Source organism: Coturnix japonica, chromosome W (assembly GCF_054131305.1).
Source record: "Coturnix japonica strain WE chromosome W, WE-NBRP24, whole genome shotgun sequence".
Taxonomy (NCBI): Eukaryota; Metazoa; Chordata; class Aves; order Galliformes; family Phasianidae; genus Coturnix; species Coturnix japonica.
Window position 1 is genome coordinate 26,264,654 of NC_140701.1, and position 10,951 is coordinate 26,275,604.

Here is a 10,951-nt window from a genome sequence, read left to right on the forward strand (position 1 = left end):
AATTGAAAACTGAGCTAACGAAGCAAGCAAAATAGGAGAGAGAATGCGTCCCGTAACCGAGAGGCCTACTGTGAAATTTGGACGAAACGGTGAAGGCTCCCACACACTCCCCTGAATGCCAGAACTCGAAAGACGTCAGTCTAGCCTGCGACCAAGTTAATATAGACACCAGGGTTGCCCCTAGCCAGGTGCACAAGCAGTCACTTGTTGTTGCTATGCTTTATGCACTTGGTGCTTAGTACCAACTGGTACCCACTTCCCTGCCTTGTCCACATCTCTCTGCAAGTCCTCTCCACCCTCAGTGGAGGCAACAGCACCTCATCATCTGGTCTCATCAGCAGACTTGCTCAGAACTTCTTCTAGTCCTGCATGCAAGTCATCTGCATAAACATGAAAGGAAAGTGGCCCTAAAATGGAGCCCTGTGTAAAGCTGATAGTGACCATCTAACAGCCTGATGGAACCCACTGACTATAATCCTTTGGGCCTGACATATTGGCCAGCTGTTCAACTACCACGTTATGTTTGTGTTTAGCCATATGCTGTACATTCTGTACAGAATCCCCCGTCCATTTCCTCCCTACTTCTGGATCTGACAGTGGCACTTCTGTATGCAGTGGTTCCTCCAACAATTAATGAACTGAGACACTCGCTCTTCCACTTCATACAGTCTGTTCGTTACTTCTGAGATGGGTGAAATGGAGACGTGGGTTGGAGGTAACTGCTGTTCAAAGTATTGCACTGTAAGAACCAATTTGAAAACTAGGGGTCTTCCATCTTGTTCCTCGTACCTTTGAAACGTTGCTGCTAAAGTAACGCCGTACCTTTCTGGTGCTGTTTTGGTGAGTATCTGCCATATGCCGTCCTCACTTTCTCAGGATCATGTTCTTGGCAAAGGTAGCTAGGATCAAAATTAGGATTATACAACATTTCCACCACAGCTATTTCCCTCAAGTACTGGATGCCTTTTTCAGTTGTTACCACTTTTTCATCAGAGGCTTCAGAATGTCTTTGAAGGGAAGCTTTTCACACACAGCCACTAACATTTGCTCCCAGATGGTGGCAGCACCATCCATACATCTGTTCATCCCTCTGTCAATAGTTGGGTCTCTGGAAATGTGTTGTATTAGGCGAGTGTGCGCTTTTCGGGTTGTGACGAGATAGGTCCATCCCCATGCCATCAAGATATATGATGTATACGTTTCCAGTGGGCGTACACGAAGGGCATAGGGTATATATATGTGTGTTAGCTTGAATAAATTGCCATTTTACTGCTCATCATTTTGGTGTCATCTCAGTAATTGGTCAAGCTGCAAACTTCCAGAGAACACTGACAAGATAAAGGTAACAAATGGTGACCCCGGACGTGATTGGAAGTGGAGCAGCTATAATTCTAACGGCGAAGGTTCTCACTGCGGAGCGGTAATTATTTACTCGCGGAGTGGTGAAAGACTGGGACGGGAGGATTGGCCATAACTCTTCGTCAGGCGGTAGGGAGAGCTCGGAACCCCCTCGGTACGGTTGGGGAAGCGCCAGGTTGGGGCCAGGTGGGATATGTTTGGCCAGAGGCGACATGGAAGCCGTTATTAAGGTGATTCTGCATGCATGTAAAACTCACTGTGGGAAGGATGTTCCTTCTAAGAAGGAGATTGCTGCAGTTCTTTCGCTGCTGGAGAAGGAGGGGATGTTAACATCCCCCTCTGATTTATATGATCCCAATAACTGGGATGCGCTCACAATGGCGCTTTCAGAAAGGGTGCTGGCCACCCGAAAAGTTATAGAGTTCAAGGTCTGGGGATTAGTCTTGGAGGCACTTAAGGTGGCAAGGGAAGAGAAGATTGCGGGGGATCGGGCTAGGGAACTGTTGGGGTTGGGGGCGAGGGGAACTGGGGGGGGTCTCATCTCTCCTACAGATCCAAAGGAGGAGAAGATGGCGCCGACCCCCTCGGCTCCAACTGATGTAACACCTTCAAGAACAAAGAAGGAGGAAGTTGAACAAGACCACTCAGCTCCAGAGTACACCCCGCCCCCACCTCCCTATCCAGCACGGAGACTATATCCTTCATTAAAATCATTTATGGATGAAGGGGGAGGGGGACCCTCGGTGGAATGTACTGTTGCTCTCTGCACAACTGATAAGAGGGCAGTGGGGGAGGATGGTACTGTCTCACTGCCAGGTTCTGCCTGTTGCTCTAGCCACTCCCCTGAAGGGGCGGATCACTCCGCCCAGCAAGGGGAGGGAGGGGGTGGTACTTCGTTTACTGTCTGGTCCTGCCTGTTGTTCTAGCCACTCCCCTGAAGGGGCGGATCACTCCGCCCAGCAGGGCACTGGATGTGGGCGTAGCACTTTGATGCAGACGGCCCCGGGACACGCCCAGGAGGGGTGTGGTCCTGTGGCATCTGGCCCGTGGAGCCCGCCCACATTCACTGACTGGGCTCGGGTGAGGGAGGATCTCAGAGCAGTCGATGTGACGGATACGTTTGCCTTTCCAGTAACAGTGAATACAGAGGGTAGAGCTTGGACCCCTTAAAACTCTAAGGCGGTCACTCGCCTTGCGGATTTGGTCAAAAAGAAAGGCTTGCGTTCTCCAGTGACTATGTCGGCAGTTGAGGCTCTCATGGCCTCTAGTCTTCTGCCTTATGATGTGGTCAGCCTTATGCGTGTCATCCTTGAGCCTGTACAATATACCTTATGGTATGACGAGTGGAATAGGCTGCTTTTACCTGGACCTGAGCAAGGCCTTTGACATGGTCCCCCATCACATCCTCATCTCCAAATTGGAGGGAGGTGGATTTGATGGGTGGACAACTAGATGGATAAGCAATTGGTTGAAAGGCCGCAGACAGAGGGTGGTGGTCAATGGCTCTATGTCCAGGTGGAGGCCGGTAACGAGCGGCGTCCCTCAAGGGTCTGTCTTGGGACCGGTGCTCTTTAACATCTTTATTAATGACATCGATGAGGGAATGGAGTGCACCCTCAGCAAGTTTGCTGATGACACCAAGCTGAGTGGTGCAGTCGATACGGTGGAGGGAACAGATGCCATTCAGAGGGACCTTGACAGGCTGGAAAGCTGGGCTCGGGTGAACCTAATGAGGTTCAACACGGCAAAGTGCAAGGTTTTGCACTTGGGCCGGAAGAACCCCAGGCACCTGTACAGGCTGGGAGGAGTTGTCCTTGAGAGCAGCTCGGCTGAAAAAGACCTAGGGGTCCTGATAGATGAGAAACTTAACATGAGCCAGCAGTGCGCTCTGGCAGCCCGGAAAGCAAATGGGATCCTGGGCTCCATCAGGAGAGGGGTGGTCAGCAGGGATAGGGAGGTGATCGTCCCTCTCTACTCTGCTCTTGTGAGGCCCCATCTGGAGTACTGTGTCCAGGTGTGGAGCCCTCAGTACAAAAAAGATATGGAGATTTTGGAAAGGGTCCAGAGGAGGGCCACAAAGATGATCAGGGGGCTGGAGCACCTCCCCTATGAGGACAGGCTGAGGGAGTTGGGTTTGTTCAGCCTGGAGAAGAGAAGGTTGCGGGGTGACCTCATTGCAGCCTTTCAGTACCTAAAGGGAACTTATTCCCAGGAGGGGAGTAAACTCTTCGAAAGGGCTGATAATAGCAGGACTAGGGGAAATGGTTTTAAGTTGAAGGAGGGAAGATTTAGGTTGGATGTTAGGGGAAAGTTCTTTACTAGAAGGGTGGTTAGGTCCTGGAACAGGCTGCCCAATGAGGTTGTGGATGCCCCGTCCTTGGAGGTGTTCAAGACCAGGTTGGACAGGGCCCTGGGCAACCTGATCTAGTAAATGTGTATGTTTGTGGCCCTGCTAGGCAGGGGGGTTGGAACTACATGATCCTTGAGGTCCCTTCCAACCCGGGTAATTCTGTGATTCTGTGATTCTGTGATTCTGTGCTTCAGGTTGTGGTAGCCACTGCGACCCGCGATAATAACCATCCGGCTAATGGCCAGGGTCGAAAAGACAAGATGACTCTTGCGCGTCTTCAGGGGTTAGCAGATGGCATGGTGGGGTCCCCGGAGGGCCAGGCGAATGCGCTTAGAGCAGGGGAGTTGGCAGCGCTCACGACCGCAGCCCTTCAGGCTCTGCGGATGGTGGCTAAGGTTGCAGAGCCTGTGCTCCCATGGACAGACATCAAACAGGAGCCCTCCGAGCCATTCTCTGATTTTGCGAATCGCTTGATCCGTGCGGTGGAGGGGTCTGACCTCCCAAAGGGGGTCCAATCTTTAGTCGTGATAGATTGTCTTAAACAAAAATCGCTGCCAGACATTCAACAGATTATAAGGGCGGCACCTGGGACTTTGAACACTCCAGGAGAGATCATCAAGTATGTGCTAGATCATCAGAAAAATGCACCACTGACTAATGAGGGCTTTGTAACTGCCATGCAGGGGATGGCTGCTGCAGTAATGGCAGCCTCTCGAGTTGGGGAAAATAAGGATAAGGGCCCGTGCTTTAAGTGTGGACAGCTTGGTCACCTTAAAGACCAATGCCCTAAGAAGTTTAATCAGAAGGAATCGCAGGGACCAGACAAGAAGTGTCAGTGGTGTGGTGGGGCTGGACATGCCGCCTGTCAGTGCCGAAAACTTAAAATCACGATGCAGGGAAATGGGAACGGGAGGGCGCTGATGGCCCGGGGCTCCTTCCCACTTCCTTAAACCGGACTACGAGCACAACTCCCACCGTGGCATTAGCTATGGACTTAGGCAAGCGCCCATTGGTTAAGGTCATGATGACATTTGATCCTGAGACCCCAGTATCGGGACCTAGAATGGTGTTTTTTATGGCTTTATTGGACTCCGGTGCGGATATTACTGTCATTGCGACAGACGATTGGCCACAGGAGTGGCCGAAGACCTTTACGTGGAGAGTTCTCACGGGGGTGGGGGGTGAGGTGTCCACCTGTATGGCTGATGCAGGGGTAAAGCTCTCGCTTATAGGGAGGGATGGCTCCATCGAGAGGACTGTCTTTACAACCCCCACTATAGCCCCAATTAGTGGTTCCATTCTGGGTAGAGATGTTCTCCTTCAGTTGGGGGTGCGGTTGACAAATTTATAGAAAGGGCCACTGTCCACCATTTAGCGCTGCAACATGTGATTCCGCTACATTGGAAACGGGATGCTTCTCCCATTTGGGTGGATCAGTGGCCCCTTCCTGCTGATAAATTAACAGCGCTTATACAGCTTGTCTCACGAGAACTTAAGGCAGGCCATGTAGAACCATCTCTCAGTAATTGGAATACACCTGTTTTTGTGATCAGAAAGTCCTAGGGGTCATTTCGGTTACTACATGATCTCCGAGCAGTCAATGTACAACTTGTTCCCTTTGGTCCTGTCCAGCAGGGGGGACCTTTACTATCAGCTATTCCAGAGGGGTGGCCTTTGATGGTCATTGACCTCAAAGATTGCTTCTTTTCCATCCCGTTGGCTGAACATGATAGGGAAGCTTTCGTGTTTACGGTCCCAGTTGTGAATAATAGGGGGCCCGCCCAGAGATACCAGTGGAAAATTCTCCCTCAGGGTATGGTCTGTTCACCTACGATTTGTCAGACTGTAGTGGGAAAAATTGTAGAGCCGGTGAGGCGATCATTGCCGGACTGCCAAATTGCCCACTATATGGATGATTTGCTGCTTGCTGCACCATGTGACTCTCGGTTGCAGACTCTGGAGGATCAAGTGGTCTGCACGCTTACAACTGTCGGGTTTGTTATCTCCCAAGAAAAAATCCAGAGAGAACCGGGAATTGAGTTTCTGGGTTATAAGTTTGGGTCTGCAACGGTGATCCCGGAGGGGTTGGAAGTAAAGCCTCACATTACAACCTTGTGGGACGTGCAAAAACTAGTGGGGGCGATGCAATGGGTGAGAAATGCTGTCGGTATCCCTCCACGTCTTATGAAACCTTTTTATGACCAGTTGAAGGGGTCGAACCCACAAGAGGAGAGGCAGTGGACTCCAGAGATGGAGTTGGCCTGGCGAGAGATACTATCTGCATGCTCCACCAATGCGCTTGCGAGGTGGGATTCTGAGCGGCCACTTGAGGGTGCAGTAACAAGATGCCAGCAGGGATCAGCTGCGGTGGTAGGGCATACCCTTAGCTCTCGCCCTCGTCCGTTATGCTGGTTGTTTTCCGCCCAGCCGGTAAGAGCGTTCACTCCGTGGTTGGAGCAGTTATCATCTTTGCTCCGAAAGGCTCGCCTCACAGCGGTGAGAGCCTTCAGGAAGGACCTGGACGTCATATACTTGCCAGGGACCTTTCGGAATGTTCAGCCTCTGCCAGATGAGGTCTCGTTGGCTGTGTATGACTTCAGTGGCAAGTTTAGCTATTCAGACTCGCTGCCAATTTTCGATCTGGCAAGACCTCTCCAAATATCATTGCGAATTAGGGTATTGGACATCCCCGTGGATGGTCCCACGGTTTTCACTGATGCCTCGTCTGCGACAGGCCAGGGGGTGGCTGTTTGGCGGGGTCCTGCTGGTGAATGGGAATCAAAGTTGATATCCGATAGTATGGCAAGCGTCCAAATGCTTGAAGCCAGGGCAGTGGCAGTGGCGCTATGCCTCTGGCCCCAGACTCCCTGCAACATTGTTACTGATTCTGCGTACGTAGCTAGGATGCTCTTGCGGATGGGAAAAGAAGGGCAGCCGAACACAATGGCTGCAGCCCTGCTAGAGGACGCTCTAGTAGCCAGGACTGCACCAGTGGCTGTCCTCCATGTCCGTAGCCATTCTGATGTCCCAGGATTTTTTACAGCCGGAAATGATGTCGCAGATCGAATGGCCGGGGGTCAGATATATACCCTGCAGGAGGCTCGTGACCTTCATTCTGCATTGCACATAGGGGCTAAGGCGTTGGCTCGGGCCTGCTCCATTCCAGTTACTGTTGCGAGGGAGGTCGTTCAAACCTGTCTGCACTGTAATTCAGCGCCAGCATTGGGGGCAGGGGTTAATCCTCGTGGTCTTGCCCCATTGGATGTCTGGAAGACAGACTTCACAATGGAACCGCGAATGGCCCCAAGGCAGTGGCTCGCTGTAACGACTGACACATCTTCTACTGTCATTGTGGCTACCCAACATGGCCGTACCAATTCTACAGCAGTGCAACACCACTGGGCCACGGCCATAGCAGTTTTGGGAATGCCGCGCCACATAAAGACAGACAATGGTCCTTGTTTTGTTTCACGCTCATCCAAAGAGTGGCTAGCCCGATGAAACATCACACATACTATGGGAATTCCGGGAAACTCACAGGGTCAGGCCATCGTAGAAAGGGCCAATCGTCTCCTCAAGGAAAAGATTCGTGTGCTTGGGGAGGGGGAAGGGTATTCAGGAAAAATCCCGGTATCGCAGCAAGGTGAAATTTTGGCCCGTGCGCTATATGCATTAAATCATTTTGAGCGAGGGGAAAATTCAAGGACCCCCATACAGAGACATTGGCAGCCGAAAATTATCGAGGAAGGCCCACCAGTAAAGGTTAAGTTGGACAATGGGTCCTGGGAGTCGGGATGGTCCATATTGGTCTGGGGAAGGGGATACGCAGCAATAAAACGCAAGGATACGGGAGTTATACGTTGGGTGCCATCAAGAAAAATTAAGCCAGAGATTGGTGGCAAAAAAGAAATCATCAGGGAGTTAACAAGAGCTGAGTATCCTCTTATAGGACCTGCTGATCGGACGCCCAATGAATCCCGAACCAAAGGAGCTCAGAAGGACTTTCTCGTGGATACCGAAGAAAAAGAAACCTGAGAACTCGGAGAAACAACCCTTGCTGCCAACGAGAACTACCATGCTAATGCTGTTGTGCCTTTTGTGTCTGTGTTGGTCGCCGTTGGGGGGCATTCATTTGATTCAACAACCGGGGAACTTATGGGTTACATGGGCTAATCAGACAGGAAGAACAGACTTTTGTCTTGCATTACAGTCAGCTACGTCACCCTTTCAAACATGCCTTATAGGGGTCCCAGAATGGGATGACTCTGGGTTTAAGGGTTACCTTGGGAAAAAGAGTGGCTGTTTGTGGTTCTGCAATGGACTAGAAAGAACTTGGAGGTGGCTGGGAAATGATTCCATATACTATCTCGGAAGGAAAATGGCTTGTACTATTTGTAGGTTAAACATCACTCTTCCCGAGGAGCCCCAGCAGCTGGATTTACTTGGCTCGCAAATGGTACAAAATGATACTTGGGACAAGAATAGCTCACAATGGTTGTCCCCTGGGTGCATGATCTTTGGCTCAATGAAAAGGTTGTCTCTGACTAGGCAGCAACTTCTTGGTCCAGAGGGCCCCTACTGGAACCCGAAAACTAATCAAACTGTCCCGTATACCCTTGTGTATCCCCGTGATGATGAGACCTTTGATATTGATGGAGGATATTGTGGGTTTTACCCTAACGGATCGGTGCCTTATCGTTCTGGAGATTGTCCTATAAACGTCTCAATAGGTGAGATTGTTAATATTAGCAGGACGGATGGGTCTGTCCGAAAGGTCGACTGTGAAGATATGGCATTCAACACAGGTTGTTGTGTTTTCCCTATCCCCAAAGGATCATTTTCGTTCATGGGAGAACTTTGGAACAATGATACTGCAAAAGCCTTACCACCAGGAATATTTCTTATTTGTGGGGATCGTGCTTGGCAAGGGATTCCTAAGAACCCAGTAGGAGGTCCTTGCTATCTGGGGAAATTGACCATCTTATCCCCAAGTATCTTTGAGATCTATAAGGCATTTAATCATTCGTGAGCCAAAAGGGATATGCATGCTCTGGAGCCTGACTGCGGGGACGACGTAAGGTTATGGGGACCCACTGCTAGAGTCTTTGCTTCTTTCTCTGCTCCCGGGGTGGCTGCTGCACGCGCATTAAAAGAAATCGAGAGACTGGCCTGTTGGACTGTTAAACAGGCTAATGTTACCTCTCGGCTACTCTCAGATTTGCTTATAGATGTAGAGAGCATTAGACACGCTGTGCTCCAAAACAGAGCGGCAATTGATTTCTTACTTCTGGCACAAGGTCATGGGTGTAAGGACTTTGAAGGGATGTGTTGTTTTAACTAGAGTGATCATAGTGAGTTGTTGCACAAGAAGTTGGGGTGGTTACAAGAACACACCAAGAAGGTTGGCATCCAGGATGATCCTTTTGGAGATTGGCTGGGAAGTCTGTTTGGAGGCATTGAGACATGGCTCAGCTACTTAAGGCATTAGTGATAGGGCTTCTTATATTTCTTGCATTAATTATATGTGTGCCATGTATATTTAGATGTCTACAAGGTTGTTTACAAGGTATGATAGAAGGAGTGTTCAATGAGAAAATGGAGCTCCAGCGGTTATATGCGAAACTCTGAGCAGAAGGATGAATGTTATAATATAACCAAAGGTGCCTTGAACGTATTAATTAGAAACTACTAATATTGTTAGATATAGCATCGCTTATCTCTGCATGCTTTGCAATCTGCATATCTCCCTTTATAAATTACTTGTTTAGATAAGGACTAACACCTTTATATAATTCAGATTAGGACTAGCGTTCGCGTTGTAACGGGGTAAAGCTTTCTTGGCATGGGGAGGGGGAAATGTTGTATTAGGCGAGTGTGCGCTTTTCGGGCTGTGACGAGATAGGTCCATCCCCATGCCATCAAGATATATGATGTATACGTTTCCAGTGGGCGTACACGAAGGGCATAGGGTATATATATGTGTGTTAGCTTGAATAAATCGCCATTTTACTGCTCATCATTTTGGTGTCATCTCAGTAATTGGTCAAGCTGCAAACTTCCAGAGAACACTGACAAGATAAAGGTAACAAATGGTGACCCCGGACGTGATTGGAAGTGGAGCAGCTATAATTCTAACGGCGAAGGTTCTCACTGCGGAGCGGTAATTATTTACTCGCGGAGTGGTGAAAGACTGGGACGGGAGGATTGGCCATAACTCTTCGTCAGGCGGTAGGGAGAGCTCGGAACCCCCTCGGTACGGTTGGGGAAGCGCCAGGTTGGGGCCAGGTGGGATACGTTTGGCCAGAGGCGACATGGAAGCCGTTATTAAGGTGATTCTGCATGCATGTAAAACTCACTGTGGGAAGGATGTTCCTTCTAAGAAGGAGATTGCTGCAGTTCTTTCGCTGCTGGAGAAGGAGGGGATGTTAACATCCCCCTCTGATTTATATGATCCCAATAACTGGGATGCGCTCACAATGGCAATAGAAATAGAATAGAAATCAAACATAGAAATGCCTCCTAGTTGATGAGATTTGTTACCATCTAGAAACAAGCTACCAGTCCAGCTGTCCCAACAGTGAAGCAACCAGGTAACAAGAGACTCGTTCTGGTGCCATGTAAACTCTTTCTTGTGCCTTGGATTTCAGTCATCTTCAGGGGTCAACAAACAGTAATAGAGATTTCCTCCTCATCACTCTCTTCTTCATGCCCCTTAACTTTTCCTTTTGCCTTTCTTGGTGCTGATCCAGACCCGTCACCTGGATCTTTTTCTGCCTCCTCGTCTGCTTTTTTCCGTTCTAGATGTGAGGACATCCATTTCCATTTCTTGCCTTCCATAGGGGCAACTGATATTGTTACTGGTGCCTCCCATGACTGATCAGAATTGACTTGGGGATTTCCCTTTTTTGGCTTGAACCTCAGCTGGGAAACTCTCTCTTTCCAGAATAGTGTTATTATAGAGCATTGTAAGCACAAGCCAAGCCCCAAATAAGTAGTACCCCCTTAGATCTGCTGCACCATCCCTGACTCAAATACTGGCTTAGTTTCTCGGGATCCCGCAGGTGTTCAAGAGTGGAATCCCATGACATTGCGGGCCCCCACTTGTTGGTGAACCTGAAGGCAAAAGGTCAGCGTTCTAGGACAAAATGCCACACCAATACGGTGAAATATAGCTGCGTCCATCTATTGCCCAAAGTGCTGTACTTTTATAGCACACAGACAAGGGCGTTCAGAAATCACACA

At 49.6% G+C, this 10,951-nt stretch overlaps 1 pseudogene; it reads left to right on the forward strand.

Annotated features, from left to right (window-relative positions):
- Window positions 1–7,604: 7,604 nt before the first annotated feature.
- LOC146754629 (uncharacterized) lies at window positions 7,605–9,728 on the forward strand (annotated as a pseudogene).
- Window positions 9,729–10,951: the final 1,223 nt, after the last annotated feature.